Source organism: Arachis hypogaea, chromosome 12, assembly GCF_003086295.3.
Source record: "Arachis hypogaea cultivar Tifrunner chromosome 12, arahy.Tifrunner.gnm2.J5K5, whole genome shotgun sequence".
In the NCBI taxonomy this organism is placed as follows: domain Eukaryota; kingdom Viridiplantae; phylum Streptophyta; class Magnoliopsida; order Fabales; family Fabaceae; genus Arachis; species Arachis hypogaea.
The window spans coordinates 41614957-41626248 of record NC_092047.1 but is presented as its reverse complement, the minus strand read 5'-3'; the positions used below and the strand labels follow the sequence as shown (position 1 = coordinate 41626248).

At 38.9% G+C, this 11292-nt stretch overlaps 1 non-coding gene across 1 annotated transcript; it reads left to right on the top strand.

Moving 5' to 3' along the window:
• The first annotated feature begins 3960 nt into the window (after positions 1-3960).
• LOC112731124 (small nucleolar RNA R71) lies at positions 3961-4068 on the top strand. The gene has a single exon (XR_003166915.1). It is a non-coding gene; the product is annotated as a small nucleolar RNA R71 (small nucleolar RNA).
• Positions 4069-11292: the final 7224 nt, after the last annotated feature.

The window sequence follows — 11292 nt, the reverse complement described above, 5'->3', positions numbered from 1 at the left end:
ATAAACAATCAAATTCAAAAATATGCACTGTTCAAGTATTCATTCAGAAAAACAATAGTATTACCACCACATCAAAATAATTAAACTGTTTTAAAATTTGAAATTCATGCACTTCTTTTTCTTTTTCAATTAAAAATATTTTTCATTTAAGAAAGGTGGTGGATTCATTTTCATAGCTTTTAAGGCATAGACACTTAGACACTAATGATCATGTAATAAAGACACAAATATAAATAAACATAAGGCATAATTTTCGAAAAACAGAAAATAAAGAACAAGGAAATTAAAGAACGGGTCCACCTTAGTGATGACGGCTTGTTCTTCCTCTTGAAGATCTTATGGAGTGCTTGAACTCCTCAATGTCTCTTTCTTGCCTTTGTTGCTCCTCTCTCATGGTTCTTTGGTCTTCTCTAATTTCATGGAGGAGGATGGAATGCTCTTGGTGCTCCATCCTTAGTTGTCCCATGTTGGAACTTAATTTTCCTAGAGAGGTGTTGATTTGCTCCCAATAGTTTTGTGGAGGAAAATGCATCCCTTGAGGCATCTCAGGGATTTCATGATAAGGAGTTTCCTCATGCTTTTGTCCATGAGTGGGATCTCTTGTTTGCTCCATCCTTTTCTTAGTGATGGGCTTGTCCTCATCAATGAGGATGTCTTCCTCTATGTCAATTCTAGCTGAATTGCAGAGGTGACAAATGAGACGAGGGAAGACTAACCTTGCCACAGTAGAGGACTTGTCCGCTACCTTGTAGAGTTCTTGGGATATAACCTCATGAACTTCTACTTCCTCTCTATTCATGATGCTATGAATCATGATAGCCCGGTCTATAGTAACTTCAGATCGGTTGCTAGTAGGAATGATAGAGCGTTGGATGAACTCCAACCATCCCCTAGCCACGGGCTTGAGGTCATGCCTTCTTAGTTGAACCGGCTTCCCTCTTGAATCTCTCTTCCATTGAGCGCCCTCTTCACAGATGTCCATGAGGACTTGGTCCAACCTTTGATCAAAGTTGACCCTTTTAGTGTATGGGTGTGCATCTCCTTGCATCATAGGCAAATTGAATGCCAACCTTACATTTTCCGGACTAAAGTATAAGCATTTTCCTCGAACCATTGTAAGCCAATTCTTAGGGTCTGGGTTCACACTTTGATCATGGTTCTTGGTGATCCATGCATTGGTATAGAACTCTTGAACCATTAAGATTCTGACTTGTTGAATGGGGTTGGTGAGAACTTCCCAACCTCTTCTTCGGATCTCATGTCGGATCTCCGGATATTTCCCCTTTTTGAGCTTAAAAGGGACCTCGAGGATCACCTTCTTCTTGGCCACAACTTTATAGAAGTGGTCTTGATGCACCCTTGAGAGGAATCTCTCTATCTCCCATGACTCGGAGGTGGAAACTTTTGCCTTCCCTATCCTCTTTCTAGAGGTTTCTCTGGCCTTTGGTGCCATTAATGGTTATGGAAAAATAAAAAAAGCTTTAGCTTTTACCACACCAAACTTAGAAGGTTGCTCGTCCTCAAGTAAAAGAAGAAAGAAGAGAGTAGAAGAAGAAGAAATAGAGATGGAAGGGGCTTTGTGTTTCGGCCAAGGGGGATGGGTGGTGTGTATGTTGTGTGAAAATGAAGGAGTGAAGATGGGTTTATATAGGAGTGGAGAGGGGGGCATGGTTCGGCCATTATGGGTGGGAAAGTGGTTTGAATTTGAATGGTGAGGTAGGTGGGGTTTTATGAAGGATGGATGTGAGTGGTGAAGAGAATGGTGGGATTTGATAGGTGAGGGGTTTTTGGGGAAGAGGTATTGAGGTGATTGGTGAATGGGTGAAGAAGAGAGAGAGAGGTGGGGTAGGTGGGGATCCTGTGGGGTCCACAGATCCTAAGGTGTCAAGGATTTCTCAACCCTGCACCATGTGGCGTGTAAAACGCCCTTTGCTACCAATCTTGGCGTTAAACACTAGTCTGCTGCCCATTTCTGGTGTTTAACGCCAGCTTCTTGCCCATTCCTGGCGTTAAACGCCAGTCTGGTGCCCATTTCTGGCGTTAAATGCCCAGAATGGTGCCAGACTGGGCGTTTAATGCCCATTCTACTACCCTTACTGGTGTTTAAACACCAGTAAGTTTCTCTTCTAGGGTATTCTGTTTTTAATACTGTTTTTCCTTCTGTTTTTGCTTTTTCAATTTTTTTGTGACTTCACATGATCATCAACCAACAAAAAACATAAAATAACAAAAGAAAATAGAAATTTAACATAGATAATTAAAGATTGGGTTGCCTCCCAACAAGCGCTTCTTTAATGTCAATAGCTTGACAGTGGCTCTCATGGAGCCTCACAGATGTTTAGAGCAATGTTGGAACCTTCCAACACCAAACTTAGAGTTTGACTGTGGGGGCCTTGTTTGTCTCTGTATTGAGAGAAGCTCTTCATGCTTCCTCTCCATGGTTACAGAGGGATATCCTTGAGCTTTAAACACAAGGGAATCTTCATTCACTTGAATGATCAATTCTCCTCTGTCAACATCAATTACAGCTTTTGCTGTGGCTAGGAAGGGTCTGTCAAGGATGATGGATTCATCCATACACTTCCCAGTCTCTAGGATTATGAAATCACCAGGGAGGTAATGGTCTTCAACTTTTACCAAGACATCCTCTACAAGTCCATAAGCTTGTTTCCTTGAATTGTCTGCCATCTCTAATGAGATTCTTACAGCTTGCACCTCAATGATCCCTAACTTCTCCATTACAGAGAGAGGCATAAGGTTTATACTTGACCCCAGGTCACATAGAACCTTCTCAAAGGTCATGGTGCCTATGTTACAAGGGATTAAGAATTTTTCAGGGTCTTGTCTCTTCAGAGGTAATCTCTGCCTAGTCAAGTCATCCAGTTCTTTGGTGAGCAATGGAGGTTCATTCTCCCAAGTCTCATTACCAAACAACCTGGCATTTACCTTCATGATTGCTCTAAGGTACTTAGCAACTTGCTCTTCAGTAACATCTTCATCCTCTTCAGAGGAAGAATACTCATCAAAGCTCATGAATGGCAAAAGTAAATTCAATGGAATCTATATGGTCTCAGTGTGAGCCTCAGATTCCCATGGTTCTTCATTAGGGAACTCCATGGAGGCCAGTGGACGTCCATTGAGGTATTCCTCAGTGGAGATCACTGCCTCTTCCTCCTCTCCATGTTCGGCCATGTGAGATGTGGTTATGGCCTTGCACTCTCTTTTTGGATTCTCTTCTGTATTGCTTGGGAGAGTACTAGGAAGGAGTTCAATAATTTTCTTACTCAGCTGACCCACTTGTGCCTCAAAATTTCTAATGGAGGACCTTGTTTCAGTCATAAAACTTTGAGTGGTTTTGATTAGATCAGAGACAATGGTTGCTAAGTCAGAGTGGCTTTGTTTAGAATTCTCTGTCTGTTGCTGAGAAGATGATGGAAAAGGCTTGCTATTGCTAAACCTGTTTCTTCCACCATTATTGTTGTTGAAACCTTGTTGAGGTCTCTGTTGATCCTTCCATGAGAGATTTGGATGATTTCTCCATGAAGGATTGTAGGTGTTTCCATAGGGTTCTCCTATGTAATTCACCTCTTCCATTGCTGGGTTCTCAGGATCATAAGCTTCTTCTTCAGGGGAAGCTTCCTTAGTACTGCCTGGTGTAGCTTGCATTCCAGATAGACTCTGAGAAATCATATTGACTTGCTGAGTCAATATTTTGTTCTGAGCCAATATGGCATTCAGAGTATCAATCTCAAGAACTCCCTTCTTCTGAGTTGTCCCATTATTCACAGGATTCCTTTCAGAAGTGTACATGAATTGGTTATTTGTAACCATTTCAATGAGTTCTTGAGCTTCTGCAGGTGTCTTCTTCAGATGAAGAGATCCTCCAGTAGAGCTATCCAATGACATCTTGGATAGTTCAGACAGACCATCATAGAATATACTTATGATGCTCCATTCTGAAAGCATGTCAGAAGGACACCTTCTGATCAATTACTTGTATCTTTCCCAAGCTTCGTAGAGGGATTCACCTTCCTTCTGTCTGAAGGTTTAGACTTCCACTCTAAGCTTACTCAGTTTTTGAGGTGGAAAGAACTTTGCCAAGAAGGCATTGACTAGCTTTTCCCAAGAGTTCATGCTTTCCTTAGTTTGTGAATCCAACCATGTTCTAGCTCTGTCTCTTACAGCAAAAGAAAAAAGCATAAGTCTGTAGACCTCAGGATCAACCCCATTGGTCTTGACAGTGTCACAGATTTACAAGAATTCAGCTAAGAACTGATGAGGATCTTCCAATGGAAGTCCATGAAACTTGCAATTCTGTTGCATTAGAGAAACTAATTGAGGCTTAAGCTCAAAGTTGTTTGCTCCAATGGCATGGATTGAGATGCTTCTCCCATAGAAGTCGGGAGTAGGTGCAGTAAAGTCACCAAGCACCTTCCTTGCATTGTTGGCATTGTTGTTTTCGGCTACCATGGCTTCTTCTTCCTTGAAAAGCTCTGTTAGGCCCTCTAGAGAGAATTGTGCTTTAGCTTCTCTTAGCTTTCTCTTCAAGGTCCTTTCAGGTTCAGGATCAGCTTGAACAAGTATGCCTTTATCTTTGCTCCTGCTCATATGAAAGAGAAGAGAACAAGAAAGTAGGAAATCCTCTATGTCACAGTATAGAGATTCCTTGAGGTGTCAGAGGAAAAGAAGAATAGAAAGAGGAGGTAGATAGAAGAGAATTCGAACTTATCAAGAGGGATAGAGTTCGAATTGCACCTTGAGGAGGAGTGTTAGTCCCTTAAATAGAAGGTTGTGAGAAGAGGGGAAGAATTTTCGAAAATAAATTAAAAAGATTTTGAAATAATAAAAAGAAATTTGAAAATTTGATTGAGATTTTCGAAAATTAAGATTAGGAAAGAAATTAAGTGATTTTTGAAAAAGATTTTGAAATTAGAAATAAAAAAGATATGATTGAGAGTTAATTTTGAAAAAGATGTGATTGAAAAGATATGATTGAGAATCAAATTAAAAAAAAAGAAAGTTTTAAAATTAAAGTTGATTACTTGACTAACAAGAAATTAAAAGATATGATTCTTAAAATTTAAAATTTGATCCCTTCTTAATAGGCAAGTAACAACTTGAAAATTTTGAAGTAAATCATTAATAGTAGCAAGGATTTTCGAAAATAATAAAAATAATGGAAAGAAATTGATTTTGAAGAGATATGATTGAAAATATATGATTTGAAAAAGATTTGATTTTGAAAAATTATGAAAATTTGAAAAAGATTTGAATTAAAAACAAAATCTTCCCTTTAGTGTCATCCTGGCGTTAAACGCCCAAAATGGCATCCATTCTGGCGTTTATCGCCCAAAATCCTACCTTTTTGGGCGTTAAATGCCCAGCCAGGTGCCCTGGCTGGCGTTTAAACGCCTGTTTTCCTTCTTCACTAGGCGTTTTGAACACCCTGCTTTTTCTGTTTGATTCCTCTGCTGAATGTTCTGAATCATCAATTCTCTATGTTATTGACTTGAAAAGACATAGTTTTGAAAATTTTTTTTTTGAATTTTTCAATGATGAGAAACAATCAAAATACAACTAATCTTAGGAAACTCAAATCAAACAAACAATGCATGCAGGACACCAAACTTAAAAATTTTCATATAAGAGACACTAAAAAATTGAGAATGCATATGAGAAACAACAAAACACACAAAACAAGAGAATTTAAAGATCAGAGCAATGAAATCATCAAGAACATAATGCATGTAATTTTCGAAAATTAGAGGCATGCAATTGACACCAAACTTAAAAATTGACACTAGACTCAAACAAGAAACATAAAATATTTTTTATTTTTATGATTTTATAAATTTTTTGTGGTTTTTCGAAAATTGAGTGGAAAAGAAAATAAAGGGATTCAAAATTTTTAATAAGAGTTCCAGGAATCATTGCAATGCTAGTCTAAGACTTCGGTCCAGGAATTAGACATGGCTTACTAGCCAGCCAAGCTTTCAATGAAAGCTCCGGTCCAAAACACTAGACATGGCCAATGACCAGCCAAGCTTTAGCAGATCATTGCTAACAACAGCAAAATTGATAGAAATCAACAAGCTCATGTGATGATAAGTTGAAACCTCAGTCCAATAAGATTAGACATGGCTTCATAGCCAGCCAAACATCAATAGATCATCATGAAACTCTAGAATTCATTCTTAAAAACTCTGAAGAACAAAATAGAAAAATATTTTTTTTTTGAATTTTTCGAAAATAAAAATAAAATAAAATTACCTAATCTAAGCAACAAGATGAACCGTCAGTTGTCCAAACTCGAACAATCCCCGGCAACGGCGCCAAAAACTTGGGGCACGAAATTGTGATCATCAATAATGGCGCCAAAGGACTTGGAGCTCTCAAACGTGAATCACACTTTATCAAAATTTCGCACAACTAACCAGCAAGTGCACTGGGTCGTCCAAGTAATACCTTACGTGAGTAAGGGTCGATCCCACGGAGACTGTCGGCTTGAAGCAAGCTATGGTCACCCTGTAAATCTCAGTCAGGCGGATTCAAATGGTTATGGAGAATTGATAATTAAAAGATAAATAAAACATAAAATAAAGATAGAGATACTTTTGTAATTCTTTGGTTGGAATTTCAAATAAGCATATGAAGATGCTTTGTTCCTCCTGAACCTCTGCTTTCCTATTGCCTTCTTCCAATCATTCATACTCCTTTCCATGGCAAGCTTTATGTTGGGCATCACCGTTGTCAATGGCTACTTCCCGTCCTCTCAGTGAAAATGTTCTACGCACGCTGTCACCGCACAGCTAATCATCTATCGGTTCTCGATCATGTTGGAATAGGATCCATTGATCCTTTTGCGTCTGTCACACGCCCAACACTCGCGAGTTTGAAGCTTGTCACAGTCATCCCTTTCCAGATCCTACTCAGAATACCACAGACAAGGTTTAGACGTTTCAGATCTCAGGAATGGCTGCCAATAATTCTAGCCTATACCACGAAGGTTCTAATCTTAGATTAGAAACCCAAGAGATACACATTCAAGCTTGTTTGCATGTAGAACGGAAGTGGTTGTCAGTCACGCGTTCATAGATGAGAATGGTGATGAGTGTCACATAATCATCACATTCATCATGTTCTTGGGTGCAAATGAATATCTTGGAGAAGAAATAGACTTGAGTTAAATAGAGAAACAATAGTACTTTGTATTAATTCATGAAGAACAGCAGAGCTCCACACCTTAATCTATGGTGTGTAGAAACTCCACCATTGAAAATACAAAAGTGATAATGGTGTAAGCATGGCCGAATGGCCAGCCTCCAAGGTCTAGGGACTAAACGTCCAAAGATGAAAATACAATATCAAAAGGTCCTATTTATAGAGAACTAGTACCCTAGGGTTACAGAAATGAGTAATTAATGCATAAATCTTCTTCTGGGCCCACTTGGTGTGTGCTTGGACTGAGCATTAAAGCTTCCATGTGTAGAGACTTTTCTTGGAGTTAAACGCCAGCTTTTGTGCCAGTTTGGGCGTTTAACTCCAGCTTTTGTGCCAGTTTTGGAGTTACACGCCAGAATTCTTGATCTGACTTGGAACGCCTGTTTGGGCCATCAAATCTCAAGCAAAGTATGGACAATTATATATTGCTAGAAAGCCCAGGATGTCTACTTTCCAATGCAGTTAAAAGGGCGCCAATTGGGCTTCTGTAACTCCGGAAAATCCACTTTGAGTGCAGGGAGGTCAGAATCCAACAGCATCTAGAGTCCTTTTTCAGCCGCTGAATCAGATTTTTGCTCAGGTCCCTCAATTTCAGCCAGAAATAACCTGAAATCACAGAAAAATACACAAACTCATAGTAAAGTCCAGAACAGTGATTTTTATTTAAAAACTAATTAAAATATACTAAAAACATACTAAAAACAATGCCAAAAATCGTATAAATTATCCGCTCATCAGCAAGCTTGATGTTGGGCATCACCATTGTCAATGGCTACTTCCCGTCCTCTCAATAAAAATATTCCAAATGCACTATCACCGCACGGCTAATCATCTGTCGGTTCTCGATCATGTTGGAATAGGATCCATTGATCCTTTTGCATCTGTTACACGCCCAACAATCGCGAGTTTGAAGCTCGTCACAGTCATCCCTTCTCAGATCCTACTCAGAATACTACAGACAAGGTTTAGACTTTTCGGATCTCAAGAATGACCGCCAATAATTCTAGCCTACACCACGAAGGTTTCAATCTTAGATTAGAAACCCAAGAAATACACATTCAAGCTTGATTGCATGTAGAACGGAAGTGGTTGTCAGGCACGCGTTCATAGGTGAGAATGATGATGAGTGTCACTGATCATCACATTCATCAGGTTGAAGTGCAAATGAATATCTTAGAATAGAAGCAAGCATGATAGAATGGAAAACAGTAGTAATTGCATTAATTCATCGAAACACAGCAGAACTCCTCACCCCCAACAATGGGGTTCAGAGACTCATGCCGTAGAAGATACAATATGAAACATGTAAAGTGTCATGAGGTACAAGATGAATTACTAAAACTAGTTTTTATAGTAAACTAGTGACCTAGGGTTACAGAAAATGAGTAAGCTAGGGTGTTTAGTGTAAAAATTCACTTCCAGGGCCCACTTGGTGTGTGCTTGGGCTGAGCATTGAATCTTTCATGTGTAGAGACTTTTCTTGGAGTTAAACGCCAGCTTTTGTGCCAGTTTGGGCATTTAACTCCATCTTTTATGCCAATTCTGGCGTTAAACGCCAGAATTCTTAAGCTGACTTGGAATGCCAGTTTGAGCCATCAAATCTTGGGCAAAGTATAGATTATTATATATTTCTGGAAAGCCCAGGATGTCTACTTTCTAACGCAATTAAGAGCGCACCAATTGGGCCTCTGTAGCTCCAGGAAATCCACTTCGAGTGCAGAGAGGTCAGAATCCAACAGCATCTGCAGTCCTTTTTCAGCCTCTGAATCAGATTTTTGCTCAGGTCCCTCAATTTCAGCTAGAAAATACCTGAAATCACAGAAAAATACACAAACTCATAGTAAAGTCCAAAAAAGTGAATTTTAAATAAAAACTAATAAAAATATAATAAAAACTAACTAAAATATACTAAAAACATACTAAAAACAGTGCCAAAAAGCGTATAAATTATCCGCTCATCACAACACCAAACTTAAATTGTTGCTTGTCCCCAAGCAACTGAAAATCAAATAGGATAAAAAGAAGAGAATATACAATGAATTCCAAAAATATCTATGAAGATCAGTATTAATTAGATGAGCGGGGCTTTTAGCTTTTTGCCTCTGAACAGTTTTGGCATCTCACTTTATCCTTTGAAGTTCAGAATGATTGGCTTCTATAGGAACTCAGAATCCTGATAGTGTTATTGATTCTCCTAGTTAAGTATGTTGATTCTTGAACACAGCTACTTTATGAGTTTTGGCCATAACCCTAAGCATTTTGTTTTCCAGTGTTACCACTGGATACATAAATGCCACAAACACATAACTGGGTGAACCTTTTCAGATTGTGACTCAGCTTTGCTAAAGTCCCCAATTAGAGGTGTCCAGAGCTCTTAAGCACACTCTTTTTTGCTTTGGACCACGACTTTAACCGCTCAGTCTCAAGTTTTCACTTGACACCTTCACGCCACAAGCACATGGTCAGGGACAGCTTGGTTTAGCCGCTTAGGCCAGGATTTTATTCCTGAGGGCCCTCCTATCCACTGATGCTCAAAGCCTTGGATCCTTTTTATTACCCTTGCCTTTTGGTTTAAAGGGCTATTGGCTTCTTCTGCTTGCTTTTTCTTTCTTTTTCTTCTCTTTTTTTTTGCTGCTTTTTCTTGCTTCAAGAATCAATTTTTTTCATTTTTCAGATTATCAATAACACTTCTCCTTTTCCATCATTCTTTCAAGAGCCAACAATTTTAACATTCATAAACAACAAATTCAAACATATGCACTGTTCAAGCATTCATTCAGAAAACAAGAGTATTGCCACCACATCAAAATAATTAAACTGTTTTAAAATTTAAAATTCATGTACTTCTTTTTCTTTTTCAATTAAAAACACTTTTTTTAAGAAAGGTGATGGATTCATAGGACATTCATAGCTTTAAGGCATAAACTTTAAATTTTATTAATCATGGAATGACAATAAAACTTAAAAATAAATATAAGAGCAAACTAATAATAATAGAAGACAGAAAAGTAAAAAAAAAACAGAAAAATAAATGACTCTTAAAATAGACTCTTAATAATAAAGGTTATCACAGAGTTAGGACTCAACAACCTTGATCTTGAGAAGTGGATTCTCCCTCAATCTGTGGGGTGCTTGGTCCTTCAAGGGAGAGCTTCTGGCGCTTCAGCTCCTGTAGCTCACGCCCCTGCTTCTTCTGTTCCTTCAACAGTTTGCAGAGCATGCAGCTTTGATTCTGCTGTTCTTCCTTAAGTTGTTCCATAGCTTCTTGTAGCTTGGTAACAGATGCTTCTAGGTGGGTCCAGTAGTCAATTTCAGGAATTTCTGGGAGGAACTCCTGCGCCCTCCTTTTTATGGAGTTGTCTTGCACTTGTCCTTCCATTGACTTCTTGGTGATTGGGTGTTCGATTGGAATGAATTCATCTACTCCCATCCTCACACCAGTATCTTTACATAGCAGAGAAATTAAGCTTGGGTAGGCCAGTTTGGCTTCAGTGGAGTTCTTGTTTGCAATTGTGTAAATCTCACAAGAAATCAGATGATGAATCTCCACTTCTTTTCCAAGCATAATACAATGAATCATCACTACTCTTTTGACAGTGACCTCAGAGCGGTTGCTAGTAGGCAATATAGAACGCCCAATAAAGTCCAACCAGCCTCTTGCAACTGGTTTGAGATCTCCCATCTTGAGTTGGTTTGGGACACCTTTTGAATTGGTTATCCACTTAGTTCCAGGGAGGCATATATCCTCTAGAACTTGATCCAACCCCTTATCTACTCTCACCATTCTCCTATTAAAGGATTCTGGATCATCTTGTAGTTGAGGCAGTTTGAAAACCTCTCTTATTTTGTCCAGATGGAAGTAAATAAGCCTCCCTCTGACCATGGTTCGGTAGGTATGGAAGGCGGTTCTAGTTATTCTATGCTTATCTGTTAGCCACAGATTTGAGTAGAATTCCTGAACCATCTTTCTTCCAACCTTTGTTTCAGGATTAGCTAGAATTTCCCATCCTCTGTTTCGAATTTGCTCTTGGATCTCCGGATATTCAACTTCTTTCATATTGAATTTAACTT